This window comes from Lactuca virosa, chromosome 8 (genome assembly GCF_052849685.1).
Source record: "Lactuca virosa cultivar CGN04683 chromosome 8, Lactuca_virosa_CGN04683_v6, whole genome shotgun sequence".
NCBI classification, from domain to species: Eukaryota; Viridiplantae; Streptophyta; class Magnoliopsida; order Asterales; family Asteraceae; genus Lactuca; species Lactuca virosa.
In genome coordinates, this window is record NC_136433.1 from 190,996,274 (window position 1) to 191,012,007 (window position 15,734).

Sequence of the window (15,734 nt, forward strand, 5' to 3'; positions counted from 1 at the left end):
AATCTTTATCCTACCGGTCACCACTAGAGTATAAAACTTGAGCCTTCCGATTCTTATTCTTGTCCAAGTCTCAATCCTTAGTCAAATGTGGCCCACTATAGTTGTCACAACCCACTTGTATAGCGTGTATGGATGAACCATCTTCGTAATCATCCTATCCATATTATCGAGTTTTGCTATCACCTCCGCTAAATTCTCATTTCCCCTGTTTACACTTACCTTGCTTCTCGTGACATATTCTCTCGGGATGTGGTATTCTTGCGAATGTTTCGCAAATTCTTCGTTAAGAGCTTTATTAGTCGATGGGTCCTTCTTCGTCATGGGGTCCTTGGGAGTCTAGGAGTTATCTTGTGGTCACATTTATTCCATCATATAAAATGGAAATTTCTTGTTGAACATTGAGATCATGTTATGGGCAATTCCTTATCATACCCTTATACCTCTCCCAAGCTTCATACAAAGATTTACCATTGTTTTGTTAGAAGTTTGCGGTGTTTTTCTTCAACATGGACACTTTGGAAGGTGGACTAAACTGTTAGATGAAATTGGTTCGTAAGTTGCCCATGTCGTGATCGCTCCGGGTGGAAGTGATTTAAGCCAATCTTTAGTGGCTCCTTTGAATGTAACCGGAAGCATTCGTAACAATACTGCATCGCGTGAAATGTTTGGCACGTTGAAGTAGTTCAGGATTTCCAACACCTCGTCGATATGCTTGTAGGCGTCCTCATGATCTTTCTCGTAGAATGGAATATCTTTCAGCATAGAGAGAATGTGTCCCTTTAGCTCAAAATTTAATGCTTCTAGAATCTCTAGTGGTACAAGACCCGACCCTTTGTCATCTTGCATCCTCCTGTTGTACTCCTCCATGGTCATTCTGGCTATCCCCCCATCGTGTTGTCGGTTTTGCTTCTAACTGCCTCTTCTAAATCGATCTCAGTTTCGGTTTCTGGCTCGTACCTGATTCCTTTCTTGTCGGGAGTCTTTTCGAAAGTTTCTACCTTGTCCGTTTGAAAACCTCTACTATATTCACTGACCTTTTTATCATTCTTTTTGTGAAATGGGGATTCTGGATCGTCAAGCGGAGGCCCGATCTTGAAAGTATATTCAATGGTCATATATTACTTAAACAAAACAAACAAACACGTAAAAATAAACTAAAACAAAATAAACGAAAAACTTAAAAATACAATTTTCACGTCGTGACCGTAAGGTTGTCACATCGTGAATTCAGAGAAAACAGAAAAACAAAATTAACAGAAAAATAACTTTTTGCGGTTTTTAACCCACAAAAAGGATCGAATAACTAAAAGTAATTAAACTAAAAACTAAAATGAGTCGTTCCCCGACAACGGCGCCAAAAACTTGATGTGCAAAATTATACATACCCGTTTTAAATTTATAACCTAACAAAACTTAACTAAGTATTACACTTAGGCAGTGTACCTAGTCAGATTATAGAATTCAAAAGTAATTTTGGTATCGATCATAGAGAACGGTATTTAATTAATAAAATAACTACTAAGAAAAACAACTAAAAGTGGGGGGTGTTACAACTTAAATCAAACAACTAGCAACTGAATTACTAAGAACGCGAAAAGAAAACGATTTAAATTCAAGATTAAAGAGTACTTTCGTTTAGTTCTGCGACATCCCGAAATTTAGGTCTAGAACTATAGACAGTCAATTCACCGCGAACTTCTTTGTAACATGACCTATTGGACTTTAATGCATATTTTGAAAAATAGGTAGTGTCATTACAATGATAATAAGATATGAAATGGTATCTTACTCCCAATTATAGAAAATCTTAAACAAATCACAAAGTACAAACTGCAACCCTAGTTTGTACGTATCAAAAACTGAAATTTCGTATACAGCAGTTGTGAGCAAAGCAAACACTCTAGTCTCGTAGTACATGTTCACCTATTTCCGAAAATATAAATAACGTCCAAAATGGAGTTCATTTGCAAAAGATACAGCCGTTATAATAAAACAAATCGGTATAATACTGATTTTCTTTAAACTGCATAAACCATTTTGATCTGTTGAGGCACTTGCACGCCTCATATAGGAATTCTGAGAGCATTTTTGAACTTTGGTTATGGTCTATTATTTTATTCCATAGTCGAAATATTTGGTAAAAATATTTGCAAAAGTCGAAAAATTGGACGTTTCGGGTCAATTAGACGTGAATCTTTAAACGCGATTTCCCGAAGTTCTACAACTTGAAAAATTATTCCGTTCGGGATTTTGGAATCCTTGGACTTGGCTCTATCATTCGCCACTTTCGAAAAAAATTAGGTTTTGGGAACTTGGCACACGAATCTAGGAAGGTTTTTAGGACTTTTTATGATTAATGACATCACCATGACCACCCATGCTTGCATGAGAAGTAGAAAATCAGCCATTTACTTCTTGCCTTCCCCCTTACCCACATGAATCACCATCACCGCCTTACCTTTTTGGCTACACTCCCTCTTCCAAGTACAAGGCATGCGTTCATTTGGTGTATTTGACTAGCTAAGAAGGCATGGGATTGCATGGCCTTGCATGGAGGCTTAGGGCAATAAAAGGAACTCATTACATCCCATTTTATCACACCACAATTCAACCATTAACCTCTCAATCTCACCCTCTCTCCATTGTTCTTTCTCTCTCGGCTAGAAATCCCCCACCGGAGGTACCCTTGGCCACCGCAGACCCCCGCCTCTCCACCCCTGTTTTGACGATCAGCCACCACCCAACACCCCCTGCCATCTGCTGCCCCTCCCCTCCCTCTCTCATCATTCATTGGACAGAAAAGAAACGGAAGCAGCGTTGTCGTCGATTGGCACCCCTTACCGTCGTCATCACCACCTTCGGCCACCACCACCTTTTGCCCACCCTATGTTGTTTTTTTTGGTAATTCCAAGACCAAGTCTCGACTTTTTGTTGTTTATTTCGTGGGTGTTTCAGGTCCAAACCTGAGATTAAAGTTTGTTGCTATTAAGAGCCATCTCAAGGTGCTTCCCGGAAAACAACCACATCCCTGAGTCTAAACTGAATTCACACATCTAAGGTGAGTGCTTACGGCCCCTTTTTATAGTTTTATATATTTCGGGGGGGGGGGGGGGGGGGGGGATACATGTGCTCACATATATTGTTTATGCAAAACAATAAGTTATCATTTTATGTGAAAAACTTATATCAAGTTATAAAAGAATATTTTGTCAAATAACATATGAATTACATATAAACTAGTCTTCGACTTGATGTATGCATGTGATATGTTGTTCAAAATGAAATAACTACTCAAATGAACACATGCTACTTGCTACAAAAAAATTATGATTTTATGTGACAATGTATGTCATAAAAAGCATGTCATAAAACATTATCACCTTCATAGTATTTCAAAGATCAAAATCTTATATCATGCATGTGTATATATATATATATATATATATATATATATATATATATATATATATATATATATATATATATATATATATATATATATATGATTTATAAATATTCTAACTTTAAATTGATACATGTACTTATGAGATTTACCATTTATTTTAAGCGAGTATCGTACACTTTCACGTATATACTTATCGAACATAATTGGCTTATACTTTATGCAATGTAAATCATTTTGCCTAGTGACTTATCCATGTATAAGTTAGGTCTATCCACTCTCGAACATTACGCCCCAGATGCTTATCCATGTTTAAGATAGGGCGGGTTATCTGTGTATATTAGTTAATGGCTTTTATAGTGAGGCGATATTCATTACCTATGTATAAACACTTAGCATACCTACACTACTATAACCGTTAATCCTTGGAGCGAGATACATATTGTATAGATCCATACGGGGTTGACATCCCCACCTGCAGTTGTTAGCTACAACCATGACAGTCAAGTCGAAGCAGGTGATTACTATCTACAGTCATTACTACAACGTCCAATGAAGTGTTGTAGGAGGTACTTCAGTCATATATCTCGGTTATAGGACTCACTATAAATATTAACTGGAACTCTATCAGAACTAGCAATTTAGGGATAGGATCTTTATCCTTGTATAAGATAATTTCTTGTGTAACCTGGCAACCCTACTTTTGATATAGACCAAAATTCAATACGATACAGGTTTATATATCCAAAACGTGAATTTAGTCAAAACTTCCTCGTGAAAACTCTTACCATTCAACATTATTGGGCTAAAAGCTTTCCTAGAACATTAGTGGGCCGCGATTTCTTTTGGGCCAACCTTGGGCCGAATATCTCTCCTAATCGGTTGGCCCATTTAAAAAAAAGGAAAATGGGAGGATTAACCTAAGCATGCCACCTCAAGAATATACACCATGTAACAATGTAATTACATTGCATATATCTAGGTTGGTGTATTAACCAACATGTAACAATTCTAATCTCCTCTCTCTTTCTCCCTTATAATCGGCCAAACCACCACCATTACCTCTCCATTTTCTTTTCAAACTTCTACTCTTATCTCATTACTCTCTCTAGTCCCCATTGTTCCTCCAAGCATTTTCGAGATTTATCATCAACAAAGATCGAGTTTTAAGCCTCTTGGTAAGTCCATATTCATCTCTAGATGTTCTATTTCAAGTCTATGCTAAGATCTTTCCTCTTACAACTCCATTTTCGTGAATATGGAGCTTAGATCAACCACCATTTCGAGATCCCTTCCAAGCTCAAGCTAGGATTCAAAAATTCTTCATCTTCTTCTTCTACATCTTCAAAACCCCAAGGTGAACTTCATACCCCCATATCTTTCATATTTTTCATGTTTTCGGGGGGAGGATACAAGTCAACTCTCGTTTAACCGTTGGATATTTGCATGTACGATTGTGTTATGTGTTTAACTTTTAGATCTTTACTTGAACATGAAGTTTATCACTTAGATCTTCATAAAAACCATGAGAAAATTATGTGTTGTCATATATATTACATATAAACTTGTAGATCTGAGATTATACACTCAAAATAGCAAAAATAAGTGTTGTGCTCAAACATGTATAACCTAAACTCAAAAATCAGCTTTTAACAGAAACGTTTTGGTCTAATTACGGACTGTTTTGACCACCTTAATTATAATATTTTTCAAAACTGTTTTACATGAAAAACGTTCAGGTTTAAACCTTTAAAATGACTACTCGCACGCGTTCATACGATTTTTCTACAATGTTTGGTGATTTTTACAAAACTGTCTATCATTTCAGGAATGATTTCGGACCAGTTTGTGAATATGAACATTTTCACACTGTTTTGAGGCCATTAAAAATCTTAATAAAAATTATGAATAAAGTAGACTTATTTTCCAAACTTTCAGAGTTTACGGATCCGAATTTCGATTTACGATGATTTTTCTATACTTTTTCTAAAAACAGAGACAGAAAGGTCAAAAACAAGAAATTGTTTTTATCATGCTAAAAGCTCTTATACCTGTGTTAGATGCAAGTTTGTATAACTTACATATACTTTTAAAACATCTAGACACATTAACTTATATATATATATATATATATATATATATATATATATATATATATATATATATATATATATATATATTCTTTCCTTTATTGGGCCCGGAAAATTAATTTACGTGTTTAGTGCGCCTTAGTGTCCTTTTACATGTTTAGTGGGCCTTAGTGTCCTTTTACATGTATAATGGGCCTGGGATATACATTCTCAATCCTTTTGAGCCTGGAAATAATATACACGTGTAGTGGGCCTTAGTTGTCCACATACATGTTTATTGGGCCTGGAATATACCTTATATGTTTTTCTTTCTTTTTCCGCGTAAATTTGATTAAGGATCTAGTGAGACGTGTCGGTTGACACCTATTGAGTGTACGATCGTAGCCTGTAGTTATAACCAGAGTCTCTTGGAGGGAGAGCGGAGGTTTGTGTATAGATCTATACGGGAATGACACCCCATACCTGAGCTATTCGCTACAGTTAGACTAGGCCAGTCTAGGGTGACAAAAACCTTATTCTATTCTGTCGGCGTCCAACAACGCCATGACAGGCGAAATTGTCATTATCTACTATGGTTATAGCGACTCACTTAGAGGAATTAACATTATAAAATTTACGGGAAACCTTCTTTTTGGATAAAAACGGTAACCTATATGTGCTGGTACACAACCTTGGGGGTTGAGATTCCAGCATTCTCTTACGCAGACAACATCGGGTTGTCTGCGATCATTCTCTTTCTATTTCTCGCAAACATTAACAAACATGCATTAATATAAGATCGTACACAAATATTTCAACCCATTTCTTTTTAGAAAATATCGGATTTTTCTGGGAATATTCGCTTCACTTTTGCAAACAAAAGATAACCTAGGACGGGCATGCATATATTCACAGTTTTAGAACGAGACTTACAAATTATTTTATAGAAAATATCGGATTTTCTGAAAACACTATGAGAACTACTCTAAACAAGTACAAAACCACTTTATATAAAAATGTTTATGAACTCACCAAATTTTTGTTGATGCTTTTCAAAACGACTTGTATTCTCAGGGATCCAGTAACACGTAATAAGTTCGGCTATGAGATCAAGTGGTGCAACTTCAAGAAATTTTACTTTTCTTACTTTTGTGTAACTGATGAACAAGTTCAATATGTAAACTATGTAAGTGTGTATTTCCAATGTATGATGTTTGGTTGCTATGTTTCATTCATATTCAATTGTTATGATACTGTACATGAAGTCATCCGCCCCCTGACGTTTCCATCATCCCGGTTCGGGGGTGTGACAAACTCTCTCTCTCTCTCTCTCTCTGTAAACCATGGAGTTGGTTTTTCTCACTACAAAACATTTTTAAGTATGGTTTTACTTACCTGGAAAAATTCTTTTTGAACATTTTAAAAGTATCATTAATGCACTAGTAGAAAACTTGTAACTCTCACCAACCTTGTGTTGACCCTCAAAACTACATGTATTGTTAGGGAATCACTAAACAAGCATTTCAGACGCCGGAATAGTCATGAATTCCAGACGTCCTAGTCTTCTAGTTTTTGTTATATATGCCTACCTTTTTAAGGCAAATCCATGCACTTTATTATTATCTGTAAGGACCTTGTATTGAAACTTCAAGATGTAATACAACTACTGTTTTTTATTGTTGTATTTGTACTATATATTCAGTTTACCTGTGATCCATGAACTAAGTTGCATAGCCCGACATGTTCTGCCGCCTTGGCCAGGGGTGTGACAAGTTCTAATTCCCCCCTTTTCCCATGGTTGATTTCTAGTAGAATAATTATATTGGTACACAATTATTATGTAACTACTTATTATGTTCAAATTCCTAGTTTTTACCAACTTATGCACTACCATGTAATGTTCAAAAACAAGTTGATACAAAATTGATATAGAGATAAATTTGGCTATGCATGATAAATCTATGAGTTACCTATCTACGATCAAGACAAGTAAACCAAGCACAGATTATGGATTAATTATGCTCTCTAACACAATCAAAGTTAGTAACTTATATCACCTAACTCTATGATTTATTCAATCACTAGATCTAGCAATTCAATGTTCTTAAACAACTAGATAACAAATTCATGCAATTAGAGTGATCATCTACTACACAAAATTTGTAGAAAAAGCAATCTAAGTTATAACTTAAACATGCAAGGATTATGATGTATCAACACTAGTTAAACTAGTATAAAAGATTCATAAATTCGAAACCAACATATAGTTAAAGGGTTCATCATCACCAAACGAAATTATAAGGGTTTTAGCCCTTGATTAAAGCAGAAACAACCATAGACTCAAAGCTAAGTATACTATACATGATAGAAACTAGCAAACCGAATGATTGAATGTTGTTTTCTTCTAAAAATCTCCAAACTTGAACTCCAAAACGATTTATGATCTTCCAAAGACTTTCCAGAGGGTTTTTGTTGTAGGTTTATCGTAGCTATATGGCTAGAAGTATGTCTTACGACCTAATGCTCTATATATATAGTTTCCATAATATGGTCGTCATGTCGTGACCATAGAGATGTCATGACGTGAATCTCGTCTATATCCCGTATGCGCCAAGGAAACTTTCCATGTCCGTATAGGAGTCTTCTGATGACACGTGGTCATGCCGTGACTAAAAGATGGTCACGTCATGAAAATCTTCTTTACGTATGAATCGAGAATCTTCTGAATGTCACGCCGTGGAATATAGTTTTCCACGTCGTGGGAACTTCCTTTTGCACGATTTTTGCATCTTCTTCTCCAAGTTTCAGCTCCAGTCCTCCAAGTATCCAGCTTTTTTCAATTCAGCTCCTTTACCTTGAGAATTTCCCTTTTTGGGTGCAAAATATAATTTAATATTATAAGTACCAAATATCTTTGCATTTTACCAAAATATAGCTTAATGTATTAAAAGTATGCCTAAATAAGTGTATAAATATGGCAATATCAGATACTTAATCCAAAAAATATATTACGATCACAATATGGGTAAGTTATGTGGTTTGTTCGAATTATCCAGTCAAATTGAACAATTGGAAGGAGGGTTTGCTAAGCTACAATCATAAGTATCCATGACGCCAACAGTTCCCAAAATGAAAAACTTCACACAACAAACAATAGTACTACCATAGAAATGATAATATATCACATAAACAAGTAGCTTTCATTGCAAAAAGGAAGAAAAAGAAACGACCAAACAAGATTACGGGGATTCAAGTAAACTACATCAACACAAAGCTAAAATATCCCAACATATACATAATACCACCAAAGAAAAGGAATCAAATTAATAATAAAACCCCACCACCACTCGTAGAGGCTCCACCATTGTTAGAATTGGACACCATATCTCGCAACTGCTCCACAACACTTAGCGGAAAACCCAATTCGAAAATATAGTCACCAGAAAACAAGGCGGAAAAGGCCTCCTCCCTCTTCCAAAAATGAGTAGGAATGTAAAGGGGTATGTCAGCAACAGATAACCCCAGACCATGCTCCGCGTTCATCATTTGACAACCCTATCTCCTGCTATAATCAACACAAATAGTTTTCAAATCCTCGTTAGCTTCATAAAAAAGGAGTCTGCAAAAATTTTATCCAGCACTTACGTTATGCCACTAGATAAAACCCATTCCATAACTCCATTCAACTGAAGAATACAACCCTCTAGTCCAACCACACTCGCCTGTAAATCTGTATTCTTCAAGACAAAATCATTTAGGTCACTTTTCATATTTCGAATACCCTGTTCAAATATAGAAATCTTATCCAACAAACTAGTCTTTTCCAACTCCAGAGATGCAATTTTACCCTTTATCAAATAAACCTCCTCCTCCAAATTCTGACACCTTGCCAACTTGCTCTCTAGAATAGCCTTATCACCCTGTAACGCCAACAACTCACTTTTCACCTTTTCTAAATCGGTCTCTCACACCATCCTGACACCAGGAGAAACCTTTTCTAACTCAAAAACCTTCCCAACTAGATTCACATACTAATCGCAAAAAACCTAGACATTACGAGAAACTAACCTGACAAAGAAACATACGACTTGATCAGATATGATACCCTCTTAAATTCAACCCGCGAGCCACGGTTCTCTCAATGTAATGTTTTATTCTCATAAAACCATGAAATAACTTGATGGCCCAAAACCATATTCTAAAAAAGCTTAATTTTGAACATATCTCGTGTATGTTCCCTGAGTCCTCATCCAACATCTAACCGAGTACCAGGAGAAGCAAAATTCTCAAAGAAAGAGATAGCCACCTTGGGCTGCAATAAAGACTAATCTCTCCAATATTCCTAAGGAGGCATAAAGATGGGACCAGAAGGATGAGAAACGTTAGCATCTCGAGGAGGGCTGCTTGCTTTCAACTGATCAATATAAGTCGAGGGCTGAGCAAATCCTAGACTATTGGCAAATGACCAAAAAGAACTTAGATCCAAAGACCGATATTTTTTATAACCTTCCACCACTATGTTGGGTTTTAGGTACTATAACACTCGTATAGTGCACATACAACCCTAACAGCTTTGGATCTAAGTTTTCTCTAGTTATACATGCACCAAAAATTATGCAAAGCATGAACCTATCTAGCATACAAATTTGGTACATGAATCATAAAAATTAGTTAGAAGAATACCTCTTATTTGTAGCTTGTAGTTGTTGGCCTTTCCAGAACTTAGCACCTCAAGTGTGATGCCTCAAACAAGTCACAAACACCATGAACAAATGGAGAATAATGAGAGAGGTTATGGAGCAGACAAAATCGTCCATCTTATGGAATGATCCACCTTTTGTTCAATTTTTGGCTTTAGTGGGTTACATATATAGTGTAGAATTCCAAGAGTTATATGTTACCCTAACTCTTACACTTAGGCTTACAATCCATAACTTATTTGGACTAATAATTTATGGACTTTCACATAAGCTTAGCCCATTACAAATTAATCATGGATCATTAGCCTAAACAATATGTTTCACTTATTTACATAATCAGTCCCCATTAATTTAATTAGTCTCTTTTGATCACTAAATTAATTCCAAATTAATTCTTGATCAATACTAATTAAATAATATGATTTCTCAATCAATATATTATACTTATAATATATTAATAAATCACAAATACCCTCTTACTCAAATATCCATCCTATCAAATTGTTCTGATGAAGGCAACCCAAAATGGACCATGCTACTCTCGGGTTAAGTACATACCAAATATAGTTATGGTCTTAGACACCTAATCCAACAGTCTCCCAGTTGGATAAGTCTAATAACTATAATTGCAGGTACGACTTCAAAACCCGACTAGCAATCGTAGCTCTCAAAAGCCGCTGTTAAACTCTAATCTTATCATCAACGCGTCCATACGATAAGGGATCATATATTCCTCCATTCTACAAGATATCGTATAGACATGAGACATGGATTATAATCATTCTCTCTGTCTATGTGTTGTTTCCCGATTTCCGATTTATGACGACCGACTAATTGAACAAATCAAATCAGTCCAGTCTTGGCCAAGCGCTTAGGGTTGTCATCACTAAATCATCGAGGGGCCCACATATATCGCTTTTATCCCTCTTAGGGTAAAAGGAATGGATAAACTCCGACTCATATGCTTGCTCTATTTACTCATCAAATTAAACACAACAATACGTTTTATAACACCAAGTTACTGGTGCATTTTCATACCATCAATGTGCAACCGACTTGTAAACTTCAACTCATATCTCTTCGTTTCAAAAATATAAGATATTATCGTCTCACAATCACTCGTGATGAAATCCATGAAGTGATTCAGATGAGCGTGGGGTTAATCCAATACTCAAATCTTATTACAGGAGTACTCATGAACACTACAACAAACTTTTGCTATGTCTAAGCACTTAGACAATCTACAGACGGATTCATGACAGTCTTACCTCATTACCTACTTCCAAAGTATGATTGATTGTGGATGTTTGAATAATCTTATTATTCGGGAAGTCAAAACATTCGAAGTGAAACACAAGAATAATCGAATCCAATATATGGTATCAAAGCTTTTGAATATAAATAAAACACCTTTTATTTAATCACCATATTGATTACAGACTATTCATTGTATAATGTTTCAATTAATCAACTTAATACTTGAATTAAAATAATAGTTATCCCATGCTCCAAGCATGCACACTATGTTTATCTATGGTCCTTACTTTGTGAAATAGATCAATTGAAAACATTTCAATGATGCTCATTTCACAATTCCAAATCCTTATCATAAGTGTAAGAATGTCAGATTCTTTCCACTATTAGAATGTGTTAGATTCTAAACTATCATGCAATGATTCCTTTTGTAATGTCTAGGTACCAAAATTCATAGAGAGTTGACCAACGATATTACAAAGTATTCCTTTGGAGATTGTTTACAAGACAATTCCATAGATACGAAGTCTCATATTCAAAGCACATTCCTTCGAACATCCTTTTTGCATAAAAGTTTCTAACTTACACATAGATTCTTAATATCCATCTTCTATTATGGAAACATTTCCATATTTGTCATATGACAATACATTCTTAATAGAATCCCATCTATTCATAATTATGTCAATATGGTCCATCCATTACTATACTTCCTACTGCCCATAAGCAACCAATCCTCAGTGAACCTTAGATCGTCCTTGACAGTTGTTTAACCACTTTAGTCATATCCGGTTCTAGTCCTTTTTCCCTCTTAATGCCCTAGGCATTTGGAAAATTAGAACACACAAATATTATAGCATATGCAATCGATCCTATACCCGAAGCATATGGAATACGATTCACAATGTCTCACATGAAGACATGATACTGGACCAGTCTCTTGCTATAATATTTCCATATATAGAATTTCCTTATGTTGAATCATTTCAACATAGCATTCACATATGTTTATGACCAAATTAAAATTTCAATCTAAGCTTTTAGATTCGAAATGAAGTATAAGTATCCTCTCCCTTACTATAGCGAAACAACTTTTCAAATTTTGCAACTTTGCAAATTTGTAACCTTTGTTTCCTATAACTAGTATTGCTAACTTGCAACACTTCACATAATAATCATGCTCCCACCAGCATAACAATTATTTTGTTACTAGCGTAACACTTATGCTCCCACTAGCCTTGACATGTATCCAAAAATAAGTTGGACTTCTTGAAATCAATACTTATTGACTTTCTTACCAGAGTTCAGATTTCTAATACGAGATGCTTCGATAGGCCTTTATCTAAGCTCATTAAGCTCATACAACTTTTCATTTGAAGGCTCATATGTGTGTTTAAACAGTTTTAGAACTTACAGCAATTAAAACTATGAAGAGGGATGTCATTTCTCACAATTAAAACTATGAAGAGGATGTTGTAATCATAATCGAATTTGAGAACGCAATTAACACAACTGCTATCTCTTTAAAATCTACTTAGTGAAAGTGTTTCCTCACAATCATTTTGATGAAGGAGAGAAACCTTATGCCACTTAGATTTTGTGGTGTATGTGTTTCTATCCATGTAAATCTGTCATTATCATACGACAAGGTCTATGGCAGATTCAAACTCATATGGACTGAACTTGTTCAATCTTAATTTCTTGCCACTTGGCAGCACAAGGGCCTACCATGTTTTCCAAGTTGCTTAGCAGCTCACCCTTACTGATCAATGAACTTTCATTGATCAAGGTGCCTTGCCTTATGCAAACAATTGAGAACTCACAGAACTCACATGCATAGTCAACATTAACTGGAATGGCATAGAAACAAGAATATGTCAACACAATAAGTCACGAACCTCAATTCGTGGGCTAGTGATAAATAATAGGTTTTATTCTTTTTTAGTTCTTGAACCTTTTCAAGATCTTTAAGACTCCCACTGACCTCTTGACATATAAGATTCTCTTGTCAGCAAACATTTCTTGACAAATAAATATTCAAGAGTTAGTGTGGATTCTTATCAAGACGAACACTTCATATAATTGGTCTTAGTTGGTCTTTGTCTTATCCAAGACATCACAACTTACCAATTTGAAATATGCAAGAGTTAGAAAACATTTCTACTCCACATTTCATGATGTGTTATAAATCTACTTAAGATATGTCACTCAAGTCACAATCTTGGAGCATGACTCTAAGACTTGGTTTTGGAATGAGGTATGATTCACCTTAATTGATTTAACCATTTCAACAATTTCTGATTCCTCTTCTTAGCCATACAAATGCACTAAGGTGTCCTTAGAGGATCAATTGTGATATGGTTTTCTTAATCATTAAGATGATCATAAAACACGATATTAAAGTACTCTCCTTTCCTTTCAGATTGGAGAAACTTTTTATCTTTCTACCTAATTTGATTCGTCTTATTCGTTCTGCTATACATTGAAAATTTTCCAATGATTTAAACTTACACTTAGTCTTGTAAGCATAACCATATTTACTAAACTTTAGTAAATCATGACAAATAGTCTTATCGTTCTTTGTGGTGAACCTGACCAGTGCACAACCAAGTGTACTTGATCCCCTAGTCCTTCACTTGACTCACATATACATGTGAACAAGGAATGAGTCTTAAATTTCCCAAAGACGAAGGTTCTCATTCATCATACAATACAAGAGGCATGATTCCAAGATTCTGTTCAATTTAACCTTGGTGATGAGAATCTTTCCTTATTTGGTAAATTTTGACTCTACCACAAACGAAAGAATCAATTCCATTTGCTAAGAAACATACAAACATCAATTTTCACAAATGCCATTGTAAGGAAATTTAAAAATAACATAAAATCAAAATTTTATTTATTTATAAAATGCGGAAACACTTTTCCTTATAATGCAAATACATATGAAAATATGTTACTACATATTTCTAAGCACTCTATCATAACTCCTATACAGCAGCTCAAAAATATGATACGCGATCAGACTCAGCTTGCTTCTTCCTTTAAGCTTCCTTCGATTCTACGAAACATTAAAATGTAATCTTATCACATCATGTATTAAGAATCTACAAATAGGAACTTAATAGAGTTAGATAGTGGACTTACCTGAAGCAGAGTCAAATACTTTGACTTTACGCTCTCTTAGATCTTTCAGGTAGTCAGGGCAGCTTCGCTTCCAATGTCCCTTCAAATGGAAGCAGAAACAAGTGGACTCTTTGGCATTTGCACATGGAACTATCTCAGAATTGGATTTTCTCTTATGGTCAAATCTTTTGACCATAGCCAATTCCCTTCCCATAGGAGAAGGGATCTTTTCTGGACTATCTATGTCATTTCCTATGTCCATGGCAGCTTGGGAAGTAGAACTTCTAATCAAATTTGTTTGACCAGTGCGCCAAATCATTGCAGATTCAGCAACAATTAGCAAATAGATAAGATCGATAAGGGTCACGTCGTGATCTGTCATAGAGTAGTCATTAACAAACTGACTATACGACTCGGGAAGTGACTGAAGAACCCAATCAACAGCCAACTTCCTTGGGAAGACGACACCCAACATTCCCAGCCTGTCAATGTGTGACTTCATATCCAAGACATGTGCACACACAGACCTTCCATCTTCGTGTTTGCTTGCCAATATGGCTTGAGTGACCTTGAACTTTTCAAGTCGAAGAAGACGTGGGTTAGGGAGAATAATTGGAGTAGGTGGAGGAAGTGAAGTATGATATTGTGGAATATCATCTTCATGTGGAAAACTTTTTCCAAAAGATTCGGAAAGACCATAGTTGTTAGTAATAGACATCTACAAAGGAGAAAATCAAGTTTAGTTGATTTAAGTCCTTAATAGATCACCCAAATGAAATATTAAGGCTAGGACCCAACACAATATTCTACAATTCGGAAGAGGGATGTCGTAATCCAATTGTAAAATATTTGAAGGTAGGTAAATGACAATTTACCAATTTCCACCATGAAAAACGAAATTGAATATTAGGTTTTAAACGAATTGAAATTCCTAGATTCTTTTGAGATTCATTGAACTTGTCAATGGCATGTTAAATCTCGATTATGCACTTCAAGTTTGTGACTGGCATACCGAGGATCACAAACAAGGTGTGAATAACCACGCAAATTAGTTTGGTACTCTCGAAGTCATTTATCACCTAATCAATGTGTCGGTTAACCACACGCACTCCATTGATCTATGACAAACTACGAGCTACCCATTGTCATCCTTCATTAGTCCCATATTAGTGTGTCGGTTAA

The 15,734-nt window shown here is 35.5% G+C and overlaps 1 non-coding gene across 1 annotated transcript; it reads left to right on the plus strand.

The window, feature by feature from the left end:
• The first annotated feature begins 401 nt into the window (after positions 1-401).
• LOC145134979 (small nucleolar RNA R71) lies at positions 402-508 on the plus strand. Its single transcript, XR_013719460.1, has one exon. It is a non-coding gene; the product is annotated as a small nucleolar RNA R71 (small nucleolar RNA).
• Positions 509-15,734: the final 15,226 nt, after the last annotated feature.